The sequence below is a fragment of the Zeus faber genome, assembly GCF_960531495.2.
Source record: "Zeus faber genome assembly, chromosome: 2".
Lineage (NCBI taxonomy): Eukaryota > Metazoa > Chordata > Actinopteri > Zeiformes > Zeidae > Zeus > Zeus faber.
The window spans coordinates 30989312-31003324 of record NC_137189.1 but is presented as its reverse complement, the minus strand read 5'-3'; the positions used below and the strand labels follow the sequence as shown (position 1 = coordinate 31003324).

The 14013-nt window shown below is 42.6% G+C and overlaps 1 protein-coding gene across 2 annotated transcripts in view; it reads right to left on the bottom strand.

Annotated features, from left to right (window-relative positions):
• spega (striated muscle enriched protein kinase a) overlaps positions 1-14013 on the bottom strand; it is an 81729-nt gene that overhangs the window by 56116 nt on the left and 11600 nt on the right. The window lies entirely within an intron of this gene.

Here is a 14013-nt window from a genome sequence, read left to right as displayed (position 1 = left end):
TACATATATTATTAAGGGGTTTTAGTCTGATATCATGACTTCCAGTACATTTCCATTTGGTGGTTAACTATATGGTAATGTACATTGATTCAATTTTGAATTGTCGAAGCAGATATTTTTTATATATTCAAAAATTCCCGTAGGGTCACCTAGGATTATGTAGTTTTCCCCTGTGTAATTGACGTCCTTAAATGTGGCTACTTGCGTTGCTGCTGTTGATGCAGTTCCTCTTTCCACAGCCCTCCCCTCGCACACCTCACTCCCAACTTCCATCCATCACCAGAGAGAGCAATTCAGCCTGCCCGGAGTGTGCTGCCATCAATAGCGAAGCTTTATGCGCGTTAGGATACACTGCCTAAGTAAAAGCTGAAAGCGAACTGGGATCGATAAACCCATCATTACCTGAGCCTCAATGACTGTTGCTAAGGCGGCAAACCTTTCATTTGACGCTGCTGGGAAATATCCCACAGGAGATTGGCCTCTTGCGGCCTTGGACAGTTGTGGGCATCAACCGATCTCTGGGCAAACAGATGCAGACCCTCTGCCATTAGGCTGGGAGACGGTTGGAAATTGAATTTGTCTTTGATGGAGGTAAACCGATCCTCATACCGAGAGTATCTGAGGACATGGGTCCTCTCTGAAGAGAGTTCAAAAAGAGACCTAATCCGCTTGATGACGCCGGGTGTGTCTAAGGCCAGAGGACAGGGGTAGAAGTGCCCACCATCTGTTCCTGTTGTATGTGGCAAACATGTTTGCTTTCCAATTTGAAACATTATTTATGTTACAGTATTTTTACTATACAAGGATATCAGAGGTACTCTGAATGGCATTCAAGCAATTTTGTTGCCATTAACACAGCAGATCTAGTGCTATTCAACATACAATAAAGAGTATAAACAAAATATTTTCAGGAAAATTAAAAAAAAAGCCTGAAATCAGTCAGGCTTTGTCTGTCCAAGTGACCTCGACAGCCTCCAGAGGCCAGCGGTTTGTTGTACATTTGAACAATTCAGTTTTAGTCCAGGGATAAAAGGGAGCTACTCTGTTTAATTCCGAAAGGTAATTTAAAAGCCAACTCCATAAAATATCATTTTTTTGCTTTTCCTTTCAATTTTTTCTCCAAATGGAAAATGGGGATATAGTTTGCGATAAGGTATCATGCATTGGCAACACCATGGAAACCAGTGAGTTAGTAGCTTGTGTCAATAATGGAGAAGGAAAGTGAAATTAGTGACAGTTCCAACAAATGTTGTGAGGCAGAGTTTTTTTTCTATCGAGATAGCTGACTCACTCAAAATACTTTACTGTAGTGTTCCACTTACAAAAAGGCAGAACGAGTAGAAATGGTTTAATTTCATGGTGAGTGGGCATTCCAGCTTGGACAATTACACTTAAAGGAGCAATAGACAACTTTTTTGCCTTTACTTATCATTATGAAGTTAATGTTGATTGCACAGTGTAATGGTTATAGAATAGTGACACCATCGCCGTTTAGATTGGTTGCCTATGAGCCTCCATACCACTCTGATTCAGTCTGCCACTGGGTACGAATCCCTGGGAAAATGAAGCATTCACAGCAGTCACAGAAAGAGCTGATGGAGAATGGATGGAGAATCTACTCCACGTAGATCATAAACCCTTGAATATAAAAACGACTTATTGAAATCAGTTGAGAAATGTACGTGTAAATGAACATTATAGTGCTTTTTATCCAGAAAAAAAAGCCAGCCCCCCCTCTGCTTTATTTGTTTGCAGGCCAGTCTGGTCCATTCCAATATGGCAGCAACATTGACATATCACAGCAACATTGACATATCACAGCAACATTGACATATCACAGCAACAGGTCGAAACGGTCAATGTGGCCAATATGTATATATGTCTGTGACTGCGCAACCAAAATAAATGAAATGACAATTTCAATTGACCTCTACAGTGAAAATGCTTCTTTCTTCTCTCTTATTTCCAACATGGTGTTGATCATTTATACAGAGCGCTCTGTCATGAGTTTGGACATTGAGAGAGAATATGCTGCCCTCCATCTCTGTCTTTGTATGTGGATCTCCCAATGAACTGCAGGCCATTTGACACAGAGGATTAACATGACCTGAACATTTTTCCTTAGATGACTGTGCCAAGAACGACACCGCTCTCGACTTTGGGAGATGTATAATAACGCGGTAATGTTAAAATATGTTACGCTGTCTTTCCATTTGCTGAGTTTGGCCACCCCCTAGCGGCCACTGTTGGTGTTACCCCAAGCCAAGTTTTTAACCTTATACAGACCATACATCCTCTTGTATTTCGAATGGACTCATTCCGTGTACGATTTTTATGCCTGCATTTAAAAGACTTATTGACATGTGCGATTTCCCTTCTTGCGTCCCAAAGATTTAATTTTCGTATGTGTTTATGTTCTTGCATTCCAAAGATTCATTCACGTATGTGTTATTTGTGTGTCATGTGTGATTTTGTCAAAACACAAATGTGATACGGAGATTAAGGATTGAAAGAGACGGGTTTTAAGATTCAGATTATGGAATAGGGTTTTGAACGCCTCACAACGAAGAGGAACACCCACCTCTACGGTGAACTAACAGAGCCTCGCGAGAATTCCCTGACTAATGAGAAACCTATCACAAACCCCTCAACCAATGGCCATTGAAGGAGGTCACTTCCGGGTCCACCTCTCGGAGGACATAAAAACCCTGGAAAACGACGGCTCGTTAGTTCCTTTGTTCCCAAAGTTCTCGCTCTCTCACGGCCATCACTGTTTCCTGAAGGGACCTCCTTTCTATCTGGGCCGCGCCGTCTTCCTCTTTGTTCTTTTGAAACCACATTTTCCAAAAGGTGACACAGCCACGTCGCAGAGACCCTCCGTTATGCATCGCACCTTGAAAGCCTTTGCTCCTTTTACCTCCCCTTAAACCTGCTTGGAGAACCACCGTTTAAAGATCCCTCGCTTCCGGCTCGAATAACCGTTTTGGACCGAGTCACTTTTTCCTGTGTTGAACAAACGCCTGAAGCCGCTGATATGCCAAGCCTAATAATAATACCACTTGGAAACCCAAATGGGGAAGTTGAAAAGTTGTCTATTGCCCCTTCACATTTTTGCCAAGAGCCAATGCAGACTGACTTTCGAGGTTTTGGAAAAAGCTTCAAAAGCATACAAAGACAAACTTGAATAAAAGCCAACCCTAAACCCATTATGGATGTCCCAGGATGTCCTGTTTTGCAGATGAGATGCATTAATTAAGCTTGAGTAGGAAAAATGTAATGGTTTTTCAGAAGAACACTTGGACCGGCCCAATTTGTAGGGTGATGGAGTTTAATTATCTTAAAACATCGGGAAACGGAGCCAGCTTCACTGACCGCTCATTGATTTTGTGACATGGGCAGATTACAGTGGAGAAGCTCTGACTGATGCCACCAGCCCTGTGGCTTCATCAGCATTATGTTAAGTATAATCTCACTGCCACAGAAAACAACCACTGGAGCCTCCCTTTTTAATCTTTCTGCAATACGTTGGTCCAGCCAATGTTAAGCACATTAAAGATCAGATGTGTGACTTGGGAAAGGTCTCCGAGTGTGGATACAAACAAGATTAAAAGAAAGCCAAGCAAACAACTATCACCAGGGTAACAAACAACCAAAACTAAACTAGCCCAATCGGCTTGCTTAGCACACACACCAATGCAGGCTTAAAATGAATTCTTTGCAACCAATAAGCTATCAAGCCAAGCCTTTCACTGAGTGCGAGCAAAATGGTGATCGACAGCAAAAGGCCACGTGTTCTATTTCAGAGCCGAACGATGATTCTTATCACTCCTCTTTAGTCTAGAAGCGAATAACAAAGCAGGGGTCCTACTAATGTTGATGTGATTCCATCTCATTCATGTGTGTTCAGCCAACACAGGGACCAGTTTTGGCGTAAGCACACAAAGTAGGCACACATGCTTAAATATATACCCTGTCCAGCTTTAACAAAGCTAAATTCTTCCACGTACTACGGCGATAAACTTTTCTTTTCACTTTCCTGAATAGACGGAACCCCAAAGCTTGGCCATGTGATAGAAAAATCCAACAAATGATGCTTCATATGCTTTATGTAACCAATATTCACATAGTTTTGTTCATATAACCCATGCTCACATAACTAGGAGGATGACGGGAGCCGTGAAGTTGTGACGGGAGACACAATGTCTGTGTATTGTTATTCTCCTGCTGGTGAAGACCGCAAATGCGAGCTTCGTCTCCACAGTACTTTCAATTGTTACAGTAAGTAAAGCCGAGTGCATAAGTATTTGAGACATCCAGAACACTCCCTTCAACTCCCAAACAGCGCTTCTTTGTTTCTCATACTCTGATATAGTTATCTTGCACGGCCCGAACTGTAACTGCTCATTATTTTTTTAATCAACACATCGTGTATTATTGTGTGAAGGACAAAGCATGAAACTAGGGGTGTAGTTACTAGGCTTGGGCCTATACTTTATAACATGAATATCGCCATATTTGTTTCACAGTATTTAAATATTTTATAGATTTTATTTTAGATGTGGTATATTTTACGTCAGCTTATGGGACGAAAAAGAAGTGCGCATGCAACAAAACCATGTATAATAGGGACACCCTCTCCATGCGTTACGCGCAGAAAATAATCTTAGCGAGTCTACGAGTCAATGCCCCGTTCCTCCGTGGCCTGTCCCCACACTGATTTTAGCTGTTTTATTTGGAAGAAAGGTGCATGCTGGCTCTCCGCCATCAGTGCACGGAGGGTCATGCCCGGACGATTCACGCATATAAAAAAGTATATATTTATGATTCCCCTTATTAGAAATTCCCCATTGAAATGTTTTTGGGCATTTTGTGCAAATGCATTTTTTTAATCTTCTAACTGTTTTATCCTGTTATTGTAATGCAGACTGACTGACAAAAAAACAACAAAAAAAAAAAAGGGCTGCTTGACTTGAAGAATCGACTGACTGTTGCTGACACCCCGACTGATGATTCGACTCGTCGACTTTCCCCCCCAAAACTCTTTTATGTATAAGAACTCCTTCGAGACAAATGCATGGAGAGAGGATTTCGTTCTAGCTAATTTAACAAGGCTCTCAGTTTGTTCCGAAGCAAGGGTTCATCTCCCCGCACACACGGTGGAATTTCCACGACAATCACATGGCGCCTCTAACTTGACTTCGTCGGACCTCTTTGTGTCCAGGTTACGTGCACAACAGCGGTCCAGGAGCGACCGTGAGACACCCGCGGACCGAACGCATGGTCGCCTCGATGACCCGGAATCACCGGGATGTGACAGAGACGATACGAGATCCCGAATAAATTAAGGTGAGAACATACTGAGACTAAGAGATTCCGGGACTCTCTAGGCCGACGGGCCGCCACTCATGAGAAGTTGGAAGGATCGCGGAAACTCGTGGTACCGGGCGGGTTGAGGAAGCACGTTTAAAAAAGTTTGCAGAAGGCCGTCGGCGCCCGGTGCGGCGAAGAAATGCATAGAGGAACACGTTTAGAAAAAAACTGTAGAAAGCCGTCGGCACCGGGTGCGGCGAAAAAACGAGTAGAGGAAAAGATCGAACAGAGGAAAGAAAATCCTCGAATATTCTCATTTAATTAATAACAAAGTCAACACAATTAAATAAATAATTCTTCAAATTGGAATTAATTAAAAGGTCTGAAATAATTTGAAATAATTAAAGAGATAAAGTGTGTCGGTGTGGAAAATAATCAAGTTGACTAACTTGTGTAAATGAAATGGAATGGACCGGACCGGCGAAATGTCTGGTCGATGAACATGGGAAAGATACGACACAACAATTAAAATAATGGGAAAACTTGTTTTTTTCGACAAATGGGAGTTTTAGTTTAAACCAACTTTTTAGAATTTAAAGGAAAAAATGGAACGTTATGAAAAGGGAAAGAGGAAAAGAAAAGGAAAAGCAGACTGAGAAAAATGCATGTTGCATGGGTGGAGGCAGCACAGGATAGGGAGACAAAGAAAAAATCAGTAACACCACTCATCAGATGGTTAATGTCCGAGCACCACACAAAACAGATGCTAGATCACCCGCCACACATCACATCACCAAATTTAAGCTCCAGCCCCGACTTCGGAACACTCGGGACGAGGAGGACCAGGCGGACGAGACATGCGCCAGGCTGAGAAGGAGTGGGGAACGGCAGTGGCCGTACACTTGTATGCTGCTACTGCGACAAACACAGACATTATGCCCCCAACTGTCCCATAACAGAACCAACAGGAATCGATTGGCAGGTGCGTCCTGATGGAATTAAGTTTAACCTAAAAAGTAATGTTTGGTGGTTTTATTATCGATCCAACTTTACGAGTGTGGCATCAGTCCATCTCCTCCCCATTGTGAGGACGACAGGAGGGGGGGAACGTTTGAGGAACACTGCGTGTCAAAGAGGGTGCCAGAGACGCTCTGGGCCACGTAATAAATGTTGGACTAATGAAGGGGACAACTCCCCTCGCTGTCACTCCAAAATCCTCCTACCGACCGCGTAAACCGCAATATCCGGTTCGACAAGATGCTGATGTGTTAGGAACTACCCCAGTATTTGAATCGCTCTTAGAAACAGACGTTGTTGTACCTTGTCCCTCATCTCCATGCAACACAGCAATACTGCATGTAAAGAAGGCAGACGGAGTCTCGTGCCGCTTTTTTTTTTCAAGATTTGCGTGCTGTGAATGACGGTGTTCGTCACAGAGTGCCTGTTGTACCTAATCCCACTACCATTCTGTCTCAAGTCCCGGGTACGTCAAAATGTTTTACTGTTATTGACCCGGCAAATGTTTTCTTTAGCATCCCTGTAGACAAAGGCTCACGGTCGTGGATCGCTTTCACCGTTAAAGGGAAGCGTTACACATGGACTCGGCATGCCACGGGGCTACGTGGCGTCTCCGGCAGTGTTCTCTGCCGCATGAGGAGAAGATTTAACTGCTTTCGAATTCAATAATACCAGCACATTAATCCAATATGCAGAGGATTTACTGATCTGCTCGCCAGACGAGGAGTCACGTGTCGCCGACACACAGGCCCCCTTGAGAGACTGAGCTCAAAATGCTCACAAAGTGTCAAAAAACTCAACTCCAGCTGGTACAACACAACGTTCACTACAGGTGATCCTCATTTAACGTGTGTATACAGTGTATATAGTATATATAGTGTGTAAAGTATATATAATGTATATAAAGTGTAAATAGTGTATATAATATATATATAGTGTATATAGTGTATATAGTGTATATAGTATATATAGTGTGTAAAGTATATATAATGTATATAAAGTGTAAATAGTGTATATAATATATATATAGTGTATATAGTATATATAGTGTATATAGTATATATAGTGTATGTAGTGTATATAGTGTATATAGAATATATAGTGTGTGAAGTATATATAATGTATGTAAAGTGCATATAGTGTATATAATATATAAAGTGTATATAGTGTATATAGTATATATAGTGTATGTAGTGTATATAGTGTATATAGTGTATGTAGTGTATATTGTATATATAATGTATATAGTATATATAGTGTATATAGTGTATATAGTGTATATATAGTGCATATAGTGTATATAGCATAGTGTGTATATATAGTGTATATAGTGTACAGTATACTGTATATAGTGTATATAGTATATATGGTGTATTTAGTGTATATATAGCATATATAGTGTGTATATATAGTGTATATAGTGTACAGTATACTGTATATAGTGTAAATAGTATATATAGTGTATTTAGTGTATATATAGTGCATATAGTGTATATAGCATATATAGTGTGTATATATAGTGTATATAGTGTACAGTATACTATATATAGTGTATATAGCATATATAGTGTGTATATATAGTGTATATAGTGTACAGTATACTGTATATAGTGTATATAGTGTGTATAGCATATAAAAGGTGATGCACGATGAGATGCTGGACGCTGAGACGCCGCGGTATTGTACACAGCGTTGGATACAGACTGGTCGGAGAGCTGGTCCTAAGTCTGAACGGTGGTTAAACAGGTAGGTCGTTAAGCGAGGCGTACCTGTATTTGAGTCGTGAAAACTTTCATCGCAGGGTCGCAGTATTTACAGAATTTGTTTTTGTAAAAAATGTGTCATTTGTGCTCGGGAACAACGCAGGGAGAAGTGTCACTGCCGCCAGCTCTTCCCATCCTACTCCGTGTGCCCCTTTCGAGCACCTCATCATGGACTTTATCGAGCTGGCGCCCCGTCGTGGTCAAAAAACAAAATACTGTGTGGTAGTGGTGTAACGGATCGTTGTTGACGGTTTGGCTCGCATGTGAATGTGAACCAAAATTGTGACCAGAAAGTGTGCAAAATGTAACCATCATAGTGAAATACAGTTTTACTGCCACTTTGACTTTTAAATGTAATAATTCCCACAAAACGTACAGAGCGGACACAGACGTGGCGGGGGGAGAGGAGAGACTTGCAGTGTGTCGGAAAGTTTGTCTCTTACGGCTCCCAACCATTTCTGTTATTTATGAAATTGTATGAAATTTGTTTTTTGATATTTATTCCACCAAAAAAAACAACAACATTATTTATAATGATCACAGGTGACTGGACTCAAAGTTACTAAGTGTTTCCTTTACAAATCAAGACTGGATAGGGTTTGTGCTAAACAAAATACATGTGTTTAAATCAAATCGAATCGTGTATTGAGAGATATAGACTTCTCTACAACGACTGTACCTCGCTTGATTCTGAACCGATTTTCATGAAATTTAGCATGATACTGGTTTATGTAACTGGAATTCAATTCAGTTACTGGGGGCCGGATCTAATCCTATTTTTTCATTCACCACGATGTTTAAAGGAAGAAGGTATCAAGCGTGCCGCGCTTTAATTTAACAACTGAGTATTGAATATTTTATATATTTTAAGATTTTATTGAAACATTGGACTTCTTCAACGTTGTTTTCATTTAATAGCATGGCCAACAGTTCCTTGCTTTAAGTGTTTTACAGAATAGATGGAAAGCAAAGTTATATTTGTCCCCCTTTTTTAAAATGTATTCAGATCATCAGATCCGTGACTCAAAACCGTGATACGATCCGAACCGTGACTTTTGTGATCCGTTGCACCCCTACGGTTTGGTGATCATTTACATGTTTCCTGAATGGATTGAAGTAGGGGTAGGGGGTATAAACGGTATAGAAAGTACACCGGTATGAATTTGCCCTACGTATAAGGATTATGACTATGATGCACTAAACCGTGCCCAGTCTGCCGGAAAGAAGAAGAAGGTTCACCGCCGGCTTTGTCGCCGTCAGCCGGCGGCAGCGAATCCTCTGGAAGATGTGAGGGCTCACGCTGCTTTGTTTGGAAACAAAGAAATGGCTGCAAGCGCTGCACACAACGAAGAGGAGGAGGGGGAAAAAAAGAAATAAAAAATAAGGCCGGTGCAAGTTCCATTACATGGTCATGGTTCAAGAGTCAAGATTCAAGAGGTTTATTTGTCACATACAGATACATCCGTTCATACATATACGCAGTGAAATGACTTAAATTCTTAAATTCGGTCCGACAACGAGCAGAAAACAATAGGACGACAGTGGTTGCAACGGGTGGTAACACAGGCAATCTTTTCCACCACCTCAAATCCAAAAAACCTTCTGGAAAATGAGGAAAGAAAAAGAACGTGTCCTCCACAAACGTCAAGTGAATCGTCCGGCAAGAAGAAGAGAAGGCTGGCCCTGCGTACCAGACATCACCTTCTTAGGCATTTTCCAAAGGGTGTCCTTACGAGAAAGAAAAAGTCAGCGGTGAACCGACATTACAAAATGCCATCACTTCGTACTTGTGTAAGGACACGGTTCCTTTTCAAGCAGGTACCTGGCTGCAAACACTTTCGCCAAATTGAAACGCCAAAACTATAAGGCAAGGTTCCGTCAGCAAATGGAGAAAGAGCTAAGAAGAAGTCAAATCAAACAAGATGCAACTGCCACTGAGCTTGTGGTCTGACCGTCCACTTCATCAACGATGAGCGGGAGTTGGTGTTGGAGTGGGAGCAAATGTTTACAGACTTTTCCCCGATGACCACACTGGAGAATTGACGGCTCAGGGCTTGAGCCTGGAGGGGAGTGCTGGAATCGCGGGGGCTTGAAGAAGAGTCGCACGTCCGCGAAACCACCGACTATGGCGCAAACGTTGTCAAAGCAGTGGCACTTGACGACTGGACAAGACTGCAGTTCTTCGGCCACAGGTTTTACCTCGCCGTCGGGAGGTAAAAACAGGAGTGTCAAAATACGTATATATTTTTTTCTAATATTATCTATTAGTGTATGTCTTTGAAGTGCTCATACAAACAGTTTGAGTTTTAAAAATATGATAGTAGGCTTGTAGGTCAGGCTATTTTTCTCAAAGGTTTGGCTTCACACACACATACTGTATATAGAATAATCAATTATTCTTAATTCAAACTTTATTTTAGACTCATGGTCCAGACGAATGACAGGACATAACAGAAAATAGTTTAAAAGAGAAAAAAATATGTATTGTCTTACAATGAGACAACTCTAGCAATGTCTCCACAGCTGGGATTGGCAGTGTGTCGTACTAAACCTAAGATGATTTCATTCTCAGAGTCATCAAGCCGGCGACGGCACGATTCTAATGTTATATATTTATTCCATTGTTCTACAGAGAGAGCGGACAAAGAGCCCCGTGTTGAACGTGCAGCTGGCGTCATGTAAAATAATTGTGAGTCGCTTCACCTACACATGGAAAAGAAAGCGAGAAATGCCCACTGCCCAGGCTGAACTTCACCTACCTCCTCACCTGGCACCTGGCACATGGCACTAGCATGGCAAGAGATGGATGTTCTGGAATCAGTGAGCAAGACCCTCAGACCCCGGATTGAGTTTACAGATGCACTGTCCAGGGAAGAATACGCCAGTGTGTCAAACCTGTGCTCCGTCTACAGCTACTGTAGCAGCAGCATGGAGCACCGGCCGGTGCGCACCCGGGCATGGATACTCCATGCTGCGTGCGCGCGCCGGTCCTTCGGGAGCCGGCATGGGGTGACGCTGAGGTGGATCGCAGCCCGGGGGGGAGCATGGGCGTTCTCAGCCGTGATCCCAACGGTGCGATCAACACACTCACAATATTTCGTGGTCGCCCACGCGGAAAATAAGTCAATAACTTCTGATTTTGATTTTGGATTCTAAATGGGATATGAAATGATGGAATGATACATGGATAGTTCTGTCTATTTATATGCCAGGATCCGGAATTTCAACGTGCGTCGCATCGCGCCGGTAAAGGGGCCAAAATTAGCGTGTCGTCCTGGGTGTCCTGTTCACATCAGAGTCGATCGGAGGTGGAACCAATTAAAATCTGTCTTTTGCTGGGTCATTTGACCCGGGCCTGAGACCCGGGTTTTTCCTTTCCTACTGGTGACAGATGCCGGATGTTAGCGGGTGTTACCGGGATTTTGGTGCAGTTGGAAAAGGGTATCTCTCTTTCTCACTCACACGCCACAAAATTAACATTGTGTTTTACTTTTTGTAGATGTATAGAACACTGCCCCCCACCCCCACAAAAAAAGGTAGGTACTAAAGCCCTGTGATCACACACACAAACCTCACAGTTTACATTTCAATAAAAATAAATAAAAAAGAAAGTTATGTTGAGTTGAACTGTAGCTCGTGCATTTTTCTCCCTACTTACTTCTGACACTTCTTAACACTGCATGTGTTGCGTTCATGGAGTCAACAAAGTTTTTTCATTCAAGTTTAAAAAAAAACTTGTTCTGTAACTAGTTATATTACTCATGTGATCAAAAACGATGATATGGAGCTCAATTTTCAAATAAACAATAAATACAGCAACTTCTGATGAACCCGTATCCATTTCCGGCTCAAAATAACTACTTCCGGGTTTAAGCACCGCCCACTCCAGATACGGATACAGATAATTTCGTTGAACAGATGCAGATAATGCCGTACTCGCTCATCCCTATTAAATTACCTGTCTAATCATGATTACCCCATACTTATAGGAGGCGTTAATCATTCCGCTCACACTATAAATCTTTTGTTGTCGTCATCATTATGTTTGTTTTATCTTATCATTATTGCATTTTCTTGAAGGTGTTTGTTCCATTAGGTTCATTCACATCCATTTGTTCACAACATGAACAAAAGCATAATTAAAGTGTATCACTGTGCAGCATTACTCTGCTATTTTATTAAATACATTTTGTTCTAGCTAACTAAAGGAGGGTCTCGGTCTGTTCCTGCAAGCAGCAAGGGTTTACCCCACCGACCACACAGTAGAATCTCCGCGACAACCCCAAACTTAATCACGAGCCATTTTTTGACATCTTTGGGGACCAACGCGTGCGGCGGGCAGAGCGATTCAATTCACATGGCGGCCGAGTTTGGAAATTCCGCGCGGAGCATCGGGGAACGCTGACGGTCAAACTGCAACTTGATCCTATCACCTAATCCTCACCAAATCCCCAAGGGTCCCTGCCGATGACTGTATGCGAAAACGATGGAACACAAACAAGCCCCGCGCCAGGGCAAACACCCGAGCCCTTTTAGTTGATCCCACCAAAACGTACAAAGCGGTGTTTGGCCACCTCTTGGATATTTGGAAGTTAAATAATTGCACTTCATCCCCACTTGTGGTTTATATTCCAGGCGCGTGGAATCGTCAAACTGCTTATCTCTATCCTATTCTGACTAATGTCAGTCTCACACTTCTGACAAAATAAGTGGCTCATTATGATGTGGTGAAAGCAGACTTGTTACGCTGGGGCTGGGGGGCTATAACAGTCAACCATACGTGACTCAGCAGACAGGTTTGACTTATAGGCACCTGGGTGTGCGGTACGTTTGTTTAACCAGGAAGATACAGCACAGGCCTTTTTGTATCTCAGTGGCTGTGCAAATCGAGGACAACGTTAACCCGGTGCGGCCCGCGTAGCCACATTTCGAAAAACCACTGAAGGCTGACATGTTAACAAGTCTTTGTCAGAAATAACCCTTCCCGACGGTCTCAACGGCGAAACGCGGGAGTGAGAGTGAAATGTCAGCGCGGTCAGAAATAACCCTTCTCAACAGTGAAGTAAGAGTGAAATGTCAGAGCCCTCACACATTTGATATAGGATTTGGCAACCGGCGGTTTCAGTCGTTTTCTTTATCAGATTTATTTTACGTTTAGGGCCACAGAGGGTTGAAGTCCCTCCCAGCTTACTCAGCGCATAAGGTCCGCGACACCAATCCATCACCGGTTCACTACACATACAGCATCACCCCTTTGGCGAAATGTGTGTCTCTAATGAGCCTGAAGCCCAATAGAAAGTCCCAAATTTAGTTTACAGTCCTGTGCCCCTCTGTACCCCTGAGAAAAAACTATGCGAAAAAAAAAAGTATTACTTAAAGTACAATGGCTAGTCTGTTTGGCAGTGCAGTGCTGCATACCCATATTGACTGGGTTTCAACTCTGTACATGCTTATACTCGAGGAAATACTACCTACAGCAGAAATCAATGCCTTTCAATTCAGATATCGAGACTGTTGAAACCAATAACAAGACCAATAACCAATCAACATAAAATGCCCAGGCCGTAACCATTTTATTTAGGCAATCATGGATGGATTACTACCGATGTGACACAGCTGCGATTCCCATGGTTTCAGCTGATGGACCTGTGCTCCGCCAGGGCAGCGAGGCCCTCCTCCAAAGGTCACAGAACATGTGGAGCGGCCACAATCGTTTTCACAGTAGTATAAAAACGAACTCCGGTTCATACCTTCAGGCCTTGAAAGGCGCAACCGCAGCGCGTGTGGGAAACTGAAGGAGGCCCATGGAGGACAAGCTGACGCCACACACACAGGAGCTGAGATGCCCCTCAGTGTGATTTATTTCTACCTTCTAACAGCACCTTTAAATGTATGCTTGCATTTTTAGTTGTGCAGTATTGGA